The sequence below is a fragment of the Ixodes scapularis genome, unplaced genomic scaffold (assembly GCF_016920785.2).
Source record: "Ixodes scapularis isolate PalLabHiFi unplaced genomic scaffold, ASM1692078v2 ptg000065l_1__unscaffolded, whole genome shotgun sequence".
NCBI lineage: Eukaryota > Metazoa > Arthropoda > Arachnida > Ixodida > Ixodidae > Ixodes > Ixodes scapularis.
The window spans coordinates 46,076-56,544 of NW_024609904.1; positions in this window are offsets into that span (position 1 = coordinate 46,076).

Sequence of the window (10,469 nt, forward strand, 5' to 3'; positions counted from 1 at the left end):
GGGCAAAAACGGCGGGGTGTTTGACATCGGTGCTTTCGTGAACCACCCACCAAAGGCTACAAGAACTTTATAGGATTTGGCATTTTAACAATGTTTGCTTCTATTTGTGCAACCTTCTGCTGCGCGGTGGTGAGGCATGACGGCTATGAAGCCAAGCCGCGAGAATACCGGAGGAGTCAAGCATAACCACCACTGTCTGAGGCTCTGAGCGACCGAGCGGGCGGGAGAGCCACCAAAAATGGCGCCTTTCCCTTTCCTCTTCTCTCTCTCAGAGTCGGCGCATGCGCCCAGCGATCTCTGAAAAAGGTCAATTATTGAGATTCTAAAAGCAAACGTCTCGCAAGATGAGGTAATCGGATAACACTAACACTGACATTATGTCAAAGTGATAACCTGTATCTCTCTAGGTTTACCCCCAAAATTCACAAAACGTCCTAGTACTTACACAAGATAATGACTTCGGAAGGCATTTTAGGTGTGTTTTGCTACTTTTTTTTTACTTTACGAGCTACCTTGCGGATGTTAGTTTGGAACAATACAGAGGCGTGAACTTCAAAACACCAAGTAATCAAATGACTAATGCCGAACGTATAAATGCCGGAAAATTAGATAGAAGTATGTCGTGCTAAATAAAAAAAATTAAAAAAAAACTCGTTTGTGTACAGGTAACTTAAATCGATACATGGGGATTTAATTCCCCATGTGTAATTTGTTCGGGAAATTCATAATCTCGCGAAGGGAGTTTTTGTGCAATAAGAAGAATTGTTTTTTTTTTTTCATTTCCGCAGTTCAATATCGTAGCTTATCATCATGTATGTCAGCACAAATGACATTCACCAACCAAAACAAAATCACACTTTCTTCGAACGCATTGCTACATATTAAAAAAAATAATAATGAAAACCAAAAGAGCAAATAATAATACGCCTCGTGAACAATTATAGCAAACAACGAAGACATTATTTATTTTGTTTAATCTACGCGCTTCGATATACTTTGCACAATTCGGAAGGGGCATCTGGTGTTTCAGATAAGAACGGTCGAACCATATCCGGTGACCATTTTTAATTTTGACTAAAAAAATGCATCTTGCTGCCACAATGCCCAGGAAAACGGAACCGGTCGTTGTTGTTGTTGTTTTCTTTTTTTTTTTTTCTTTAGGGGGGGGGGGGGGGGGGGGGGTTGCCTCCAAGAAAAAAAAGTCAGAACCACCTGGTCAATCTGAAGCGTTGTTTGCGGATTTCGTAACATTGGCATTTCAAGCAACTTTCCCCCAAAATGTGTTGTGACTACTGGCCCAAAAATATTTACCGACTAAGTAAGGAATGATTGACCCAAATTATTTATCACGAAGTATCGACGTCGTTATTTTGAAATAAGAAATCGCACAGACGACTGCACAATAAGCCATACAGCTTAAGTTTTATCTTTTTTCTCCGCATTTATTCAAGCCAGGATTTTCAAACTTTGTCAGCGTGTTGTCCTCTATTTGGCTAATCTTCGTGACAAATATTGTTGTCCTTGTTAGCGGGAAAAGTTCACGAAAAACGCTCAAATAAAGGCATTTTCGTAAATGTGCATAATTTTGAAAATCAATTTAAAAAGAAAGGCCATCTTCGATTTTTTCAAACTCTTCCAAGTTAGCGCCAGTGATATGTACTAACAGGATGTGCAAAAACATGTTGCATTATTTGTGTGTCTTTAAAGTTACAAAGCAAGAAAATCTGGCCAAATGGAGGCTACCGCGGTTGCCATGAATGAGGCCTGTGCGTACGCCTAGTTGACAATTTCATTATTTTTACACAGCGTAAAACTTCTCCCGGGTGGTCAGATTGACAGCACAGAGGTGGAGCGTACTTTTGAAGTGATGATTCTTGATACGTCTTTTTTTGTCCTTATTATTAGTACAAGAGTCACAAAAATGCGCAGAAGCTGGAGGGGAAACGATCGGTGCGGCTCCGATAACAGGCGTTTAGGTAACAGGATATAGGGCTCTAACACGATAGTGAGGATAGGGCGCCGTACAACGGGGGCACCTTCGCGCGGCAATACACCTTTCCAAAAAACACTCGACCCCAGGGGCAACAAACCGTTTGTGAGCCCAGTCACTGAGTTTGAGGCTAGACTCTCACCGGCGTCCCTCCTAACCCTAACCGAGTGGACTGTGATTTCAATAGGCGCAGCCTGCGTAGGCGCAGTTTCAAACGCTGCTGGCGGCTAAATTCTCGTCTTTTCCCGCTATATTTTGTGTTTCATGGTACATGTATTTTCCCGAGGACATTGAGAAAGCATTGTGCCACATTTAAAAAAACAAAAACAATAAAAAAAAATCTGAACTATTTTTGTTGGGTACACGCGCGACAGAACGAATGCGACTGGAATGAATAGTTCTAGTTATTTGTTTTTTTCTTGCAATAAGTTTTGACGGCACCGCGGGATTCGCCGCATGCGAAACGACAAAGGGCTTTGCTGTCAAAAATAAATTGCAACAGAAGAGGGCCGAAAGGCATGCATTTTTCACGCTCACAATTAACGTGTTTACCGATGGGCAGGACACGGACATACAATTGAGGAAGTGTTAACATTCGTACGTACCACACGATGTAGCGTTATCCGAAACGAATTTATTTGAGAAATATCTCAAATAACACAGTCACAGTCGACGACAGTCACATCTTGACGATCGGACGGAATCCGGGATGACTTCGTTTTGGGGCACGTCTTGGGGAGAGCTTCCTTTTTTCAGAACCGCACCAAGGCAAAGAAACAAACGCGACTGACCCGTTTCTCACCCCAACCCGGACAACTGTTTTTGGAGATGGCTGAGGATTTTACGCGGATTATCTCTGGGAGGGGGGAGAACAATGTTCGCAAAATAGCGTCGAGGGTCGTTCGACGTCCTTCACATCTTTCGTTTCCCGTGAATGTCGAGCAGAAAAGTTTGAATGGCAGGCACTTACCAGCCTTATTTCTCACAATGGAAGATAACACCGAAAGGGTACGCAGCACGCATAAAAAAAAATTAAGTGGAAACGTTCAAGAAAGGCGAGAAAACGTCGAATGCAAAACCGCAAAAACGTAGGTAGAGAACCGCGCTGAGCGGGTCTTCACAGTCCCAGAGAGTGGCAGAAAATTTCTAGTTGATAGAGGGCGCGAGAGTCGCACCAACCGCATCAGCATCAGCAACATGGCGGCGGCCTAGGAGCGGTTTTTGGAAAGGTGTATAGAGCCTCGGCCGTGGTGGGCCGCACACCGCACACCGCACACCGCAAAAAAAAAAAAAAAAATAGGAAGAAAGATTTTTGTTTGTTTATAATGCAATTAAATGCAAAGGTGCAAGTGAGCTGGACAGTTCGTTTGTTTGAGACTTTTTAGGCTCCCTTTTCATCACATTTTTGTGTTAGACTCATTGTAGCCGCTTCGCACTAGCCTGGCAGCAGGCCTGGGTGGAATCGGGCCTTTATTGTCCGAGTGGCTTGTTTGTAGACGCTATCGTTCGTGCTACGAGCAATTCGTGTCGCAGTGAGTTGACGCATGTATACACTCAGTAGTGTCAGGATTGAATTCCAGGCACGGGATGGAGGGAATCCCAGGCTGTTGTTTTCATTTCAACTGAACTCCTAAAAGTCAGCCCTTGCTAACCAATGCCACATTGGGTAATTTGGTGCTGAGGACGTCCACCATATCTGACGCACATTTCATATCTGATGTAGCCGGCCCTCGAAGGTTGTAAACAGTTGCATCATGGTGCTTGACGAGGCCTCCAATCCCATCGCAGGCGTTCTTGCCTCCCAGTAGCGGATACTAGCCACTTGGCCGACAGGTACTCGGTTTTAGCGAGCTCATGAAGTTGGTGCTTATTCTTGAAGTAGCTTGCTCCGCCGTCACTGACCCACATAAAATGTGCGAAGAAAGGAGCAACGTCCTCAAGCCACTCGTGAATGTTCCCAAGGCCGTAGTATGCGCGGGCGGAATCGTGGCTGGTGTCATCACTGATCGGAGCGCAGCTACAAGTACCTTTTTTTGGTTGTCACTATGCATGACGTCGCATGTGAATATCTTCTCTAATAATATATGGCAACCGAAGAGGTTGTGCCCTCTAATGGTTTCGCCTCCCCTCCTTTTCCACCAATGAACGCACCCCTTTTTGTGACGTGATTCTCCGGGTGACCAATTAATCAAAAACACGAAAGATGCAGCTACACTGCCTAAAACGTGGACGGGAAGAAAAATACGACGTTTCGGGCGAACGTCCTTCTTCAAGTGATAGATACGAAACACGGCGAGAAAAAAAGAAAGGGTCGTATACGTCACAAGAAAAGGGGGCTATACATTTGTTACTCACCGACTTTTTGTTTCTTACACGAAGATGGGCGTCCGCCCGAAACTTCGTGTATTCCTTCCCGTCCACGTCCTATTTATTGTAGCACAATAATATTTCTTTTGTGATTACGTGCCGAAGATCATTGTTCTCGGCAGCCCCATTTTCTTACACGCTGAGATAAACATCTGCTATCGGAACTACTTCTGTTGATTCCTTTGCTTGGCGTACACAGAGACGCTACACGCCGACTACCGAAAACATACCCCGCGAAGCGTGCGACAGGCTAGCGTCTCTCGATTGCTCCGGCTCATGCGTACTTTTTTTTTTTTTTTTTTTTTTTAATCTTGTACGAAGAAAAAAATAACTTGCTAAACATTATCGCTTAGAAACTATCGCCCACCCCTGCGCTGCCAATTTGACCACCCCGGAGCACTCTTAGGGCTCATTCACACTGGAAGCGGATCCGCGTTCGCAAAGCGGTTGCGAACGCGGTTGTATAAGGATTCAGTACAATTGCACGCGCATTTGATGTCACCGAGAGCGCGTGCAATTGTACTGAATATTTATACAACCGCGTTCGCAACCGCTTCGCGAACGCGGATCCGCTTCCAGTGTGAATGGGGGGTTAGCGCTCATTCACACTGGAAGCGGATCCGCGTTCACAAAGCGGTTGCGAACGCGGTTGTATAAAGATCCAGTACAATTGCACGCGCACATGATGTCCTCGAGTGCGCGTGCATTTGCACTGGATCTTTATACAACCGCGTTCGCAACCGATTTGCGAACGCGGATCCGCTTCCAGTGTGAATGAGCGGTTACGGGCTGTAAAAATTATGAACTTGCCAACTACGGGTATGTATAAGACACAGAAACAATGCAATAATATTTTTGCACATCATGCTCATAGATACTATAGGCGTTATTTTGGAAGAGTTAAAATATCGAAGATAGCATTTTTTTAAATTGATTTGCAAAAGTATGCATATTTAGTAAAATGCCTCGATTTGAGCGTTTCTCGTAAACTTTTCCTGCTAATCAGTACAACAATATTTATAGCCAAATAGAGGACAACACGCTGGCAAAGTTTGAAAACGGGCTTGAATAAATGCGGACAAAAAAAAAAGTTAAAACTTTGGCAGTATTGCTCAATCTGCCGTCGTCTGTGCGATTTTTTATTTCAAAATAACGACGTCGATACGTAGTGATAAATAATTTGGGTCAACTATCCCGATACGGGCCAGCAGCCACAATACATTTTGGTGGAGAGCTGCCTGAAATGACAATTTTGCTAAATCCACAGACAACGCTTCAGATTGAGCAGGTGTTTCTGACTTGTTTTCTTGAAGGTAACTTTGTTTTTTTTTCCCTAAAACAAAGACCGGTTCCGTTTGGCAGCAAGATGCATTTTTCTGGTCAAAATTAAAAACTGTCACCGGACACGGTCGGCCGTTTTTATCTGAAGACAGAGTCGTCCTAAAGAAAACTGCCGCGGCATAACATAACAGAACTGCATGTATATTTGACGCACAAATGTCAGTAAGCTAGGTGGCCTCTTTACGTTTTATTTATGTAGAATACGCTTGCAACATCACATTTTAATGCTTTCTTTTAGTGGGTAGAGGAAAATCGGACCCTTCACGTAACATATTTTTGTAGATTTACTTTTTCGAGTACAAAAGAGGGATTTTAGTAGTGGAGAAGTAACCAAACTTAGGAACGACTATAGAGACACAACAAGAAATGAAGAAACGAAAACTGGTGGTCAGTCAAGTGCAAAACAAGCACCCAGGAGATTTTATTCACATTGCGTGGTCGCATTTTAATATTGTAATTATGAAATTCGTCTAAATTTGGAAAATAGACGCAAGTGGAAACGTTCTCAATTGAAAGAAAGCATGTTCCTTTCCTCACTCAGAATACTGTAGCGGGACTTCGTTCTTCCTCCACAACCCCAACACAGTGAAGACGATGACCAGTTAATGTTTCAAAGGCCTGCGCATAGAATGATAACATCATGTCCCTTGATTGCAGATTAGCGCAGTCTTCAGGCACGGGTCCGCCCAAGTTGAAGGACTGGAGGCGGTCACAAACTGGAGTCGATAAGACTGTTTGCCGAGCCGACCAAGTCTTGCGCTAGAACGTATAAATAGCAGATTGGCTAAAAGCAGAGTCAATAATTATGTTCAATGCAGGACACCAAGTAACAGTTGTGAGCTTCCATGAAAATTTCAAACTAGGTAATGATAGCGACGTACTTCGTCCCTCGAACACATCCGAATCTGGAAGCAATCTGTTTACAATAGAAGCTATACGTTTATTCAGTGTGTGGTTCGCACCAACCTGAAGTACACAAAGTGATTCTCAATCGATCGTGGCAATCGCACCATTCTGATAAAGTGAAAATGTACATCACTTGCGACAGAAATCATAACTGAATGGGGACGTCATAAAAAAAGTTCTTACCTCTTGATTTCGGTTTTCTTCGGGAAGGCCAGCCGACTGACATATCGCGACTGAAAAGTCTAGGCCCTCTAAACCAATAACGACTACAACAGAGCGGTCGTGCGCGAACAGCCGTCACCGCCGGACGGACAACATATCGGCGTTCAGAGTTCTGCGAATCCTCCGGAGAAGTCACTCCCCGCGAACACTTACCTACCGCACGCAGCACTCCGCACCCCTCTAGCCCCTCGGGGCGACTGCCGGCCGCGGCCCGCCGCCGCCGCTGCCGTGGGCGACTCGGCACGAGCCTCACAAACCCGCGAATCCGCTGCGAGCATCGAATGCGACGTCATCACGTGTCATATACGTCACCCTACCGAAGGAGACGTGAAGCGCCGTCCGCGAATTTCTCGGGGCACGGAAGCACTGTGAAGGCTATCACTAGCGGCGTTTTGGTTGTGTTTCGACTACACTGAAGGAAATGCCACTGTAACGAACCAAAATGTGGTTTACGTTCTTTCCCGAGGAGTTTTAAGGGACACGAGCTCTCATTCCGCTGCTAGACCCAGATACGTTACGCACTCATTCGCCTCGGAGGGAGAGCGCCTTTTCACGCCTTCGACGCGCGCGCCATCTGGATTCTTGAAAAGTTCCTATCGGAGATGAAAATCGAGGAGCGCTCCCTCTTAACCTATCGCGCTACGACTTTGTGCAGCATTGCCCACAGATGGTGCATTCTTTTTTTTTTTTTTTTGTAAAATTTGCGAAGAGCGAACTTACTTGGGGAAAAAGTAAAAAAAGAAAAAGGCTTAGCTCTTATGGAAACGCAGTGACGCCACCGGTCTGCAAACAACACGGCGCCGTTTCGCACGGGAGACAAGAGATGGCGCAAGCGGTCACGACGCCAACTGCCGCCAACGAACGAGCAGACGACGCCGAGAGCCGGCCCTTTTGCAGACAAGGAACTGCAGTTCCTTGCTGTTACTGCGCCTGTCTTTTTAGTTTCTGCGACTGTCGCCGCCTGCGGAACGCGCGCCGCTTTTGAGTCGAAAAGATTAGGAAGCCTACATGTGTGCTGCGCTTAGCGCAGCACACATGAAGGCTCCCTAGAAAAGATCGTCTGCTAAAAAGGCCGGCTCTCGGCGCCGTATGCTCGTTCGTTGGCGGCGTTTGTTGCGCCATCTCTTGTCTCCCGTGCGAAACGGCGCCGTGTTGTTTGCAGACCGGTGGCGTCGCTGCGTTTCCATAGGAGCTAAGCCTTTTTCTTTTTTTACTTTTTCCTCAGGTAAGTTCGCACTTCGCCAATTTTACAAAAAAAATAAAAATGCACCATCTGTGGGCAACGCTACACAAAGTCGTAGCGCGATAGGTTAAGAAACCGAATTTTCCGGTCGATTTAAAGAGCCTAGCGTCTCCTTGTTTCGCCCTGTAGTTGGCGAAAGGTCATGAACGAAGTGGAAGCTCCTCGCACCTCCTTTTACTTTAGTAGTGCGAACGCTGGAGAGAAGGCGACCTCCTCTCCACCGTTTGCTCTGCTGAAGTGGAAAGGAGTGGGAGGAGCATTCACTTTGTTCTTCACCTGTTCAGTGACCCAGCTCCCCTAGAAACGTGGGCTCGGCGGCGATCGCGAGAACTAGTGTCGCTGCAGTCGAGTATTGGTTCCGGTTCCTCGAGTCGCTCTGCTACTTATGCGATGGACGCTCGCTTAGGTTCTATTCTTCTGCTTCCTTTGCACCGAGAGACCCTACTGACTTTAGGAGGATGGAACACGCTCTACACATGAAAGTCGGGAAATTTATTGCAAAGTGTAAAATTTGTGACGTGCACTTCGAAGACGAAGATGTCATTAAGCACTTCCGCCACGATATCGGCGGTAAAGACGCACTCGTTCTTCGTGAGAAGTGGCAGCAAGCATTTGACAACAGCCCCGCGTTCGGGGACCTTTTATGTCATGTTTAGGAGAAACTGGAGGCTTCACCAAAAGTAGACGACGCGTGGGATGGTGGCCGCAAGACTCTACTGCAGCGCCGTTAGTTCTTGCGAGCGCCACGTGCGCCACTTCCGCCCACAGCCTAGAATGCTATGGGCGGAATGCTATGAGCTGCGAAACTGAGTCGGTTCTAGTAACGTTGGGCTTGGTTGGCTTGGTGCGGGTGCAGCCTCCGGGGCCTTCGCCCATGTGTGCATCGCTGCCGAGGCAAGCCGGTGAGGCTTCGTCGTGTGTGTGGTTGGCTTGGTTCGAGGCGTTTTAGTTTGAGCTTATGTGCATCGAAGAGCACAAGTGCGAGCCCACCCCTCCGTACGTTCTTGACTTGTGTGCACGCTCGCGCAGTCTGAAATCCCCAGACTACCCGCTCGCACTTGTGGCTTTGCCTTTACTCACAGATAAGCTGAAACAGGTGAAACAAAGTATGGCTACTGTGCAAGAGTTCGTGCAGCTGAGGTGTGAGCTTCCAAGTTTGTGCTTCTAACCTTTGCTCTGCATTTTCACACGAAGCAATACCGGCGGTATGCAGAAGGGACGATCGGAAACTGAAAGGGAGTGTATGATCGGACACATGTGGTGCTTCATCGAGCGAAAAAGTGTCAAAGGAGATAGATGCCGCAACTGCGGGGAGGAGGCACGCAAGATCCATGTGGAACCAGGCTTCGAAGCTCAACACCCCAATTTGAGGTACCGGCGAAAGGAAGAGGAAGGTCGAGTGTTTTTTGACAGCGAGAGTGGAGGTTCAGAAACCTGGGATGCAAATAAATGAAACTGCGATTATGATGATCGGTGTTATCAGCACAAGCCAGTACCAGAAGTCCGGTGCGTGAGATCAAAGTGATGTTATGTAACCAAGAAATTCCGAGTACAAGGCACCCTAACTAAACGCTCAGCGACCCGTATTGCTTGACCGGCGATCTGTATCACCTTCTGGAAGTGGACGGCTGGATGGTCATGGAAGGAGACTTGTGGACCATTGAATACGTGTTTCGACGGAATGTCTGTGAAACCATTGAAAACACACCTTGCGGTAGGGTTGCCTTGCTGCATGCCCATCCGGAAGGAACAACACGAAGCCGGGGTTTCCATAACGAGAAACTACATTTATTAGAGTAACAGGAATGGGTTGTTAGTATCAACGTAAAACATTGCCGGAGCGTTCGAACTGCACGCCTCCGTGACCACGGTCCGTCTCCCCCCTTCTGTGGGCGTGTGCCCTCTTTTGTAGGCTTCTGCGCCTGTCCCACGTGCGCTGTTGCGCGCCTCAGATGTTCTCCAGTTTGAGCGGCCGGCAGCGGCCTCTGGCCGTGGTGGCAGACTCTCGCTTCCACAACATTGGGCCTTCAATAATATCCGACTACAGCCCCGATGATTGCAGTAAAAATTGACATACCTCTATAGGTTCTCAAGGCTGGAAGCCATCGGTGCCGGCAACTTGGGGAAAAACAACAAGCTGCTTGGACGCCAAGTTAAGTCTCAAGAAAGAGGATATTGTGAACAATTTATAACTGTCCCGACAACCTACTTTTTGTGAAATCCTTGATTTGATCAAATCATCTCATGAACATACTATGCACAAATTGAAATATTCATGAAGCTGTAACTTTGGAAACTATAACACCCATAGAAAATAAGTTGTCTACAGTTATGCCGTACACAACTAAGGAACTTCCGAAAGTTCCTCGCTTGCACCCTTCACCAACACACGCAACTTAT